Consider the following 9926-nt stretch of genomic DNA (forward strand, 5'->3'; position numbering starts at 1 on the left):
AGAAAGCGCATGAATGTCTATGCCTGCAGTTAGTTGCATTAAACTCGTGATCTTGAAATAAAATGCAGAAAACCATCAACACCATTATCATTCAGGTTACAAAATTGGCAGGCAAGAAGGCTGACAATATAATTATACTAAATGAAATGAAATGAAATGAAATGTGTCTACAATAATAAGAACAATGGATTGGCCATAAATGTCATGAATAATAGACTGAACATTTCAAATGATTGAAAAAAATAACCCTGACTACTTTTGGGATTATGACTAAGGGTAGTCTCGTCGAATCATCTTGCCTCGTCGAGTGATCCTCGCCTAGTCGTCCTCTTCGAGTCATCCCCTCGTCGAGTCACCCTCGTCGAGTCACCCCCGTTGAGTCGTCCTCGTCGAGTCAACGTGTCTCATAGAATTCTCGCCAAGTAATGGTGCCTCATCGAGTCATCCTCGGCGAGTCATCCTGTGCTATAGAGTAATCCTCGTAAGGTCATAAAGCTAAGTCGAGACGTCCTCGTCGAGTCTTGAGGAGCCTTCGCGTCTATTTACCTTTTTTGGATCACTCACCGTTTCTGGGAACGGAGTCATCTTTCTACCGACGCTCAAAAATAAATAAATAGATCCTCGAATTTTCAAGCGGTACTTCAACACTCGACGAGGACGACTCTATTTTCACTCCAAGACTCGACGAGGACTCGATGACTCTGCGAGGATGACTCGGTGAGACACGGTTGACTCGACGAGGACGACTCAACGAGGCGATGACTCGACGAGGATGACTCGGTGAAGTTGACTCGACGAGGACGACTCAACGAGACGATGACTTGACGAGGACGACTCGACCAGGCAAGATGTGTCGACGAAGACTACTCGATGAGTCACGGCAAGGGATACTTGAACCTAGGATCCGAACCTAGTAGTCACGGTTGTCGACAATTGAAAGGGACATTTGTTTTGCGATATTTCTTTTTTTCCATTATTTTAAATGTTAAATCTTTATTGAAATTATGGTCATTTATCCCATTTTTATTCGGCTGTTTTATTTCACTCATCAATCCATCGTTCTGAATACTAAAGTTTCATTTCATTTTCATCTATATAATTATTATAGGAATACACAGTACTAACGTTATTGGCGGTCTCATAAGCGCGTTAACACGTTGGATCAGCCTGTAAACCCAACATTATTTTTTCTCGCTTCTAAGAAATATGTTCTAGTGTTTCCAATGTACATGTTGCAGAGGGTTACCTATTTTCTGGCAGTAGCAGGAATAGTTGTAAGAAGTACAAGATTGGGAAGATTATCATTCAGAAAATACCTGCATGCAAGAATCTAGTGGTTTAAGAACTTTCTGGCAGAAATTTGCCATCCTAATACTCAAAAATATACTGAATATATAACAACCTTTTTAGTCCCAAAAACGAAAGAAATCAAGCAGGTTCTTAAAAAAGGAGTTTGAAGTTTGCAAATTGATAAGACAAGAAAATACTGTACCAAACTGTACCACTGTGAGTCTTGTAATTCCAGAACAAAAACAGGGTTATAAAAACTACAGATTGTAACTGTCTTCATGGACCTTGCTGAAAGGCACCAAACTCAAGTTCCTTTATAGACTTCAAAAGTGTAGGTTCTTACACGCAGATTTGTACTGTAACCGATATGATTTTCTATCAAAGCTTATACATTTTTTAAAATAGTATTGAAAAATCCACAATAATTAGTGTAATTATTGTAACAAGGCTGTGTTCTAGTTTATATTGAAGGGAAACCCAGAGCTCTGAACCTGTGAAATCCAGAGTGATTTTCCCATTGTTCAAGAGCAAAAAGAGGGTGCCAGGGGCTTTTGGGTACTGCTAGAGCACAGCCCTGAATACTTATATAATATGAAAAGAAACTACTCAACTTCCTCCAATTTTTTCTTTTTTTATTTACAATTGTCTTCTTCTTTTTTTTTTTTTTTGACAAATTATCCTTAATACTTTAAAGAGCACCCTGGGCGCAATTTTGAAGCAAAACTGACATTCCAGCACCAACGATATCAGATAGGTTCACATGCAGTATTTAGTCATGAATAATATTTAATGCAGTGAACAATTTACTTTTGATTAATAATAAGGGGAGAGAGGAGAGCTATTTATAGTGGGAGAGTTAGTTGAAATGCCGGGGGGGGGGGGGGGGGGGAGAGGGGCAGGAGGTAGACAGAGGATTTACAGTAACAAAAGCTAATTTTCATTTTCTTGATGTTTTATGTTCTGCTGGCCTCTGCTCTGCTCCTGCTCTGTTGTGTTCTGCTCTGTAAGAGAAAAAAGAAATACATGTAGTTGCTTGTTGTGTTATGTTCTTTGCTATATTACAACTACAACTTTTTTTTCTGAACTATTCATGTAGCTCAACCAATCCCCCTCCCCCTCTTGTACACTTCTTATTCACTTTCTGAGGAGAGTGACTTCTATACTTTTTGTGGGTCAATACTACCCCTATTTTCAACTTTTTCAACAATAATTTTACAATTGTATTAAATGAATGTGTTCCCTGTGTAAAATAATTTTACAATTAATTTTATTGATGACTTGAGTATTTTTTTCCATGGCTATTGAAGCATCAAGTGCTCATGTCTTGAGGGACAAGTTTGAAGGCCATCATTTCTGAATTATATTTGACTGCCTTCTTTTCTTCTTCTTCTTTTTTTTTAACTTCCACCTATGTTGTTATTTCACTTCTTGGAAGTTCCCTACGCTTGCTATATGTCTAATTATCTATAATACACTGTAAAGTGAAACCTGACTTTTCAACGCACCTTTAGACATTACTTTGAAAATTCAACTCCTTGAATGCTTCCTGCACACACCTGAAATGAAGAAAAAAAAAAGGTGGAAGTATGTCTTTCTAGAAAGACATACTCCCACCACCACAACAAGTGCTCATGGAAAGAATCCTATGCGAGGTTTTTTATTTCCTTAAATTTGCTTTCCTGTGTGAAACTTTCTTTTTTATTATTCCCATTTCAATTTATTCCTCCTATAATCTCTCTTAGCAAATGGTGCAGTTTTATTCACCCATGCATTTTTGGAAGAACACGATCAGTATCCTCAGCGAGTCAAGGCCCAGAATCCTCAGCGAGCCAAAGACTAGAATCCTCAGCGAGTCAGAATCCAGAATCCTCAGCGAGTCAAAGCCCAGTTGCAAAAAACCAGACTCATTCTCAGCGAGCCATCCAGATTCATTCTCAGCGAGTCAACTAGACTTATCCTCAGCGAGCCATCCAAACCTATTCTCAGCGAGCCAACCAATCATGTTCTTGGCCAGTCAAGACCCAGAATCCTCAGCGAGTCAAGGCTTAGAATCCTCAGCGAGTCAAGACCCAGAATCCTCAGCGAGTCAAGACCCTGAATCCTCAGCGAGTCATCAGGACCTATTCTCAGCGAGCCATCTGAACCTATTCTCAGCGAGCCATCTGAACCTATTCTCAGCGAGCCATCTGAACCTATTCTCAGCGAGCCATCATGAGCTATCATTGCCTGCCAATCAGACCTTTTTCTAACCAATTGTCATTTTTTTTTGTTTTTGCTAACAGAGTATCTTTTCGTATACAAAAAGATGCACGAAGTCCTCTTAGATAAAAAAATACATGCAATGAGAAGAGAGGTGCAAAAAGCCTTTTTGTTGATTATCGATTGATTGTTCCTTTTTTGATTGTATTTTCCTACATAGTCATCAATAATCGGAGTCATACATATTTCACAATCTTACATGTGCATGTAACCAAGCAGAAATAAGACAGTCAGTTTAGGCGTTTAAACTTATTTGGTTGTAATTAACCCTTTAGCTCAAACTCAGGTTCTATGGTATCAGCTGCTTAATTTATTTAGAACTTATTTGAAAGTACATTAGATAATAAATGATGCAGGGAAGACTTTGCCTACTCATTTTAAATCAGAAAAATGAAAGGTCTTCATGAACTTTTTTTCCTTCAGGCATTTAAGTCCTTTGAGAGCAAATGTCTTTGCAGTCTCTAGATGGTTCACTCTTTGGCTTTAACTTCAGTTTTCTTCTATAATATATCTGTCACTGGACTTCTGGTGTCTGGAATTTTCTTTCTAGGAGAACTTCAATAAGCCTGTATTTAATATCCCTTCATCTATTTGATTTCTTCTAAGACATGTTTGGATGTCTGTAATAACTTCATCTGTTTTCTGGACTTCTGGTGTCTGGCATTTTCTTTCTAGGAGAACTTCAATAAGCCTGTATTTAATTTTCTTTTCATTTATTTGCTTTCTTCTTAGACATGTTTGTATAGACTTCTGGTGTCTGGCATTTTCTTTCTAGGAGAACTTCAATAAGGCTGTATTTAATTTTCTTTTCATTTATTTGCTTTCTTCTTAGACATGTTTGTATGTCTGTAATAACTTCATCTGTTTTCTGATAAGTTAACTCATTTTCTTCACGCTTAATACACATGGTTTCTTCACCAAGAGAAGATTGTTTTTCTTGATTCGCAAGGTTTCTTCACCCTGTTGTATTCCTCTAGATAATTGCATTATTGTTTCTTTTTTGCTGTTAACTTTTTTTAAATTCCCTTCTATTGTTCCTCTTGTGTTTTCCATAATATTGCAAAAAATAAGACACTGACCTGTCAGCACAACATATTTTACTACTACATAGAGTATGTATGCATTTTATTGCTACCAGTGATGTTGATGTCTTTGTGTTTCCATTTGGTGTCCCAAGCTTTAATTATAATAATAATATTGACTGTTATATGCTTGTCTGGCTTTCTGACATCTTCATGAGAATCTTGAAAGTACCCTCCTTGGTCTGTCTCTGTATCTTGACAAATAGCTCAGGTGTCATCAACACATTACACAGGTTTGCTCATTAAGATATGGATGAGAACAGGTCATAGGGGTAACATGTGTAAAAGCCTGCAAAAGCAAGTACATGGAAAATGTACTTACTTTATCAGTTTAAGGACGTACATTACTAATATTTCTATCTATAAATTCATTTCCACAGATGTAATGGACTTTCATGACCGTGTTAGAAATACTAGTATGCAATATTTACGCAACATTATAAGATTTTATTCATTATGTTTTTGCAATTTAGGACTCAAAATGGTTTAAATTTCACCAATTTAACTTTAATATGAACATTAATTTTAATGTTGTGTTAATTTTCCCATTTATTTTATATTTAGGCTCATCTTTAATCCTTTAAAACTTTGACAATGAATGATAACATTTTATTATTGTTAGCAGACTAAAATGCTCAATATTGAGCAACAGAACTGTCTGGCATATACATTGTAAGTTATTATTTTTTGTAATATCATTACTTGTGTTGGTGCTTGAGTAGTACATGTACATGTAAGTGGTGCTATGACAATAAAAGAGAACAAACAATAGGTAAGAAAACTCCTCAATGGGCACCTTTTCGCTCTCTCTCAGTTTCTTCGATGACCTTTGTTTTTATTTGCCAAATTTATATTATGAATTGTTTTTTATTAGCAGTAAAAAAGATTGATTACTGACCATTCTTCAGGAAATGCAAGAATTTCAGTCCAAACACACCCAACAAATTCTTCTAAATAGATTTTAATATTAAAATTTGTTTTCTTTAAGAAATGGCGGTACTATAACAATGCATTTTCCCCTTTAGTCTATAGTATGTCCTTACACCATGAATTGGTCTCTTCGTGGGCAGTTCAAAAGAAATAATAATAATACAGTCTGTAATAATAAAGAGATTTCTTCCATGAAGCACTCACCTATGCATGGCTGCTTCAAAACCACTGTCCTAATGTTGTCTCCAAAACAAAATTCTTGTCTCTCAGTCTCTAAAAAGAAAAAAAGGAATTCACCTGTTATCAAATTTACATTATTTGTAAGACAGACATTGACCCTTTATTTAAATTTAATCCCATCTTGGTAGACTCTTTTTTTTATCTATATCTTCACTTTTTACATGTAGTCTCCTCGTAGCATTTCTATCTTGTATGGCACTCCTCCCCAAGAAATGGTTGCTCACATTTGAACCACATTCTTTTCCTGATTTCAGCCAATCACAGCTACTGTTCTTTATTCTGAAACTACATTAATTCATGCCACATTATAATATGAAACCGATACGACCCCAAAGACAGCAGATTTTGATACTATATATATGCTGCAGTTAAAATCAATTTCAGATTAATCAATATTTAACCTAGTTTTGATTCTGAATTTCTTTTCATTCCTAGCTCTATTATTATTCATAGGAGACAAAAGAAACTCTAGTTGAACCTGAGAACAAATTTTAACTACAAAATTTTGTCTACAAAACTTCCGTAGAATTTACTGAATTTACTTTATCAACATGAAGTGCTGCTAATTGGCTGGCCTGTGCCATGTGCAGTATCTCTAAACAGTGGAATCTACATTGATTTAAACTGATTATTCTATTCATACCACCCTTTCTGAATGAAAAATAATGAATCCAACGGAAGTAACATAGTCATTTCGGACCCGGTATTAAAAACGTTTGGGTCAACATGCTAGATAGTTAATAAGTAAGAGGAATACATCCATGCATGTATGGAATGAAATAGTCTCAGTAGGTGGGATTTTTTTTATAGAATGCTCTGTTTGTTGCAAGACACACTAAGAAAAACTGAACATTCAGTGACCTTTTAACATTGGTTTCCGATGCTTTGCACGAGAGATTGGTCCCTGGGGTGGGGGTATTTGATCACCTGAATAGACCATTGAATTGTTTTTTATTTGCAGGAAAAAAGATTAATTACTGACCATTCTTCAGGAAATGCAAGAATTTCAGTCCAAACACACCCAACAAATTCTTCTAAATAGATTTTAATATTACCAGTAAAATGTTTTGTTTTAGAAATGGCGGTACTATAAAACTGCATTTTTCCCCTTTAGTCTATAGTATGTCCTTACACAATGAATTGGTCTCTTTGTGGGTTAATCAGCAGTTCAAAAGAAATAATAATAATAATACAGTCTGTAATAATAAAGAGATTTCTTCCATGAAGCACTCACCTATGCATGGCTGCTTCAAAACCACTGTCCTAATGTTGTCTCCATAACAAAATTCTTGTCTCTCAGTCTGTAAAAAGAAAAAAAGTAATTGACCTCTTATCACATTTACATTATTACTTTGTAATACAGACATTGACCCTTTATTTAAATTTAATCCCATCTTGGTAGACTCTTTTTTTTTTTATCTATATCTTCACTTTTTACATGTAGTCTTCCTCGTAGCATTTCTATCTTGTATGGCACTCCTCCCCAAGAAATGGTTGCTCACATTTGAACCACATTCTTTTCCTGATTTCAGCCAATCACAGCTACTGTTCTTTATTCTAAAACTACATGCCACATTATAATATGAGACCGATACGACCCCAAGGACAGCAGATTTTATGCTATATATGCTGCTGTTAACCCTTTAAGTCCCAATAGTGTCTAATGTCAATTTTCTCCTAACGATATCCATACAATGTCAAGAGATTAGGTTATGAGAATTAATAAAGTGATCACCTAAGGGAATTGGCCTTGATCTTTTATCAAATTCTCTCAACTTATTCTTGAAGGAAATGTATAGAGATCAGTTTGGAGAATTTGTATGTGCACATTGGGGCTTAAAGGGTTAAAATCAATTTCAGATTAATCAATATTTAACCTAGTTTGATTCTGAATTTCTTTTCATTCCTAGCTCTAGTATGATTCATAGGAGACAAAAGAAACTCTAGTTGAACCTTAGAACAAATTTTAACTACAAAATTTTATCTACAAAACTTCCCTAGAATTAACTGAATTTACTTTATCAACATGAAGTGCTGCTAATTGACTGGCCTATGCCATGTGCAGTATCTCCAAACAGTGGAATCTACATTAATTTAAACTGATTATTCTATTCATACTACCCTTTGGTTTCGATTGTCACGTTATCTCTTCTGAGAAACATTGACAAATTATGAATCCAACGGAAGTAACATAGTCATTCCGGACCCAGTATTAGATTCACTTCTGTTTACTCGAGAAAGGTGCAAAACTTTTGGGTCAACACGCTAGACAAAGTCAGTCTCATGAAAAAACATCTGGATTAACTAATCACCTATATAACTAATTACCTAGTAAGAGGAATACATCCATGCATGTATGGAATGAAATAATCTCAGTAAGTGGGATTTTTTATAGAACGCTCTGTATGTTGCAAGACACACCAAGAAAAACTGAACATTCAGTGACCTTTTAGCAGTGATTTCCGATGCTTTGCACGAGAGGTTTGTCCCTGGGGTGGGGGTATTTGATCACCTGAATAGACCATAGTGGGGGGGGGGGATGTTGAAGCTTCGATTTGACAGATACATTATTGTTACTTAACCTCAGGAAATCTAGCCTTCAGTTTAATAACGTTCCTAAAATTACGTTACTTCCCCTCAAAAACCTAGTCTGCAGTCCAGTTTTGTATACCTCTTCAAAAAATAATACGGGCTGGGATAAGCCGGTCTTAACAGTTGTCTTCATGACCCAGATATTTGGAGGGACCCACATATTTAAAGAACTTGAAGGAAGCGTGGAACAAGCTTGCAGATAAAAAATTTTGTTTGTAAGGCAAAACGATATATCTAATGCTCGTTCTGACTATCTAAAAGAGGAGATTCCAGAGTATTATGCAACATTACAAACAAACCCATCTTTGGTCAGAAAATCACGGAAGCGAAGCATTACCTGGATTGCAGTGCACCGCTTGAATGGGGTCGAAGCAAAATTTATTTTCCTTGAGTACTCGATGTTGCACTTATCTGATATTATTATTCATTCAAAATACATGCATAATTCACCATAACCAGTTACTGATGATCACATTTGGAAAAATTTTTTGTGTAACGAGGAAATGTCGTCAAAACTGCAGCATTCTTACAGGTTAAGGCACCGTTACGATGAAGACCTGGGGATGAGGTTGAGTTGTTTTGGTTGTGAATATAAAAATGGCGGACTCTTAACTCTTTTCAAGAGTAAGATTTACAGCTGGAACCAGGCGAAATAATAGCAAAAAACATAGCAAAAACAGCAAGAAGACAACTCGGAGGGCGACATATGCTTTTCGGAGAATATCTGTGGAGCTGGACAAACCTAAACGTACACTATCGAAGATGAACTGAACATCGATGTAGCTAAGCATGTTTTAGCTATGTTTATAAACTAAGAATTATTTTGAATGAATAATAAAGCAATTAATGAATTCGGCTTTCGTGGGATATGAAGAATTAAGCAGATCTGGGAGGGTGTTATCCACGGCCTTCGGCTTTGGTTGATAACACCCTCCTCTATCATATCCTACTCAGCCTCATTCATTAATTGCTAAATGAATCGCGGCGATTTACTGGCTACAAGCTTTTTAAAGTGCGAATATCTTATAGTTTTGAAAACAAGCTTTGAAAAATGTAGTTGAACGCTGATATGTAGCGAGTATTACATAGGATCGAGGACACGATTAACAGCTTAGTGTTATGCGCTAACCTTTACTTGATTATGAATGAGCTTACCTTAAACCTCTGGTGCGAATTTTCTGTACTAGTTTTCCGTAAAAAGGTCTTGAAACTCGTATTATAACCCTTCCACAACGGTGACGCCACCATGCTAAACCCAGAGAGGACGCGAACTCGATATCCACGTTGGACACGTGCGATGCCCATATATGGGTTTTGGCGGTACAAGGGTGCGCGGATGGTACTAAAGCCTCGATCAAACAATGGGAGCACAGAACACATTTCCGGCGGCATATTTTTGATAGGGTGGTTAAAGATTACATGACACGGTCACAGCAAACGTTCATACAAAACCAAACTGCTTTGTCAGTTTCAATATTTCATCAATTTGCACAAAAAAAGTCTGTTCTTTTATGGGTAATTGATCTGTAGGCC

At 36.3% G+C, this 9926-nt stretch overlaps 1 long non-coding RNA gene across 1 annotated transcript; it reads right to left on the bottom strand.

Moving 5' to 3' along the window:
* Nucleotides 1-1901: 1901 nt before the first annotated feature.
* LOC140949170 (uncharacterized) lies at nt 1902-9664 on the bottom strand. The gene is made up of 4 exons (XR_012167095.1): nt 9549-9664; nt 7036-7102; nt 2796-2846; nt 1902-2291 (listed from the first exon to the last, which is right to left on the bottom strand). It is a non-coding gene; the product is annotated as an uncharacterized lncRNA (long non-coding RNA).
* Between the last annotated feature and the right edge of the window lie 262 nt (nt 9665-9926).

Source organism: Porites lutea, chromosome 1 (genome assembly GCF_958299795.1).
Source record: "Porites lutea chromosome 1, jaPorLute2.1, whole genome shotgun sequence".
In the NCBI taxonomy this organism is placed as follows: domain Eukaryota; kingdom Metazoa; phylum Cnidaria; class Anthozoa; order Scleractinia; family Poritidae; genus Porites; species Porites lutea.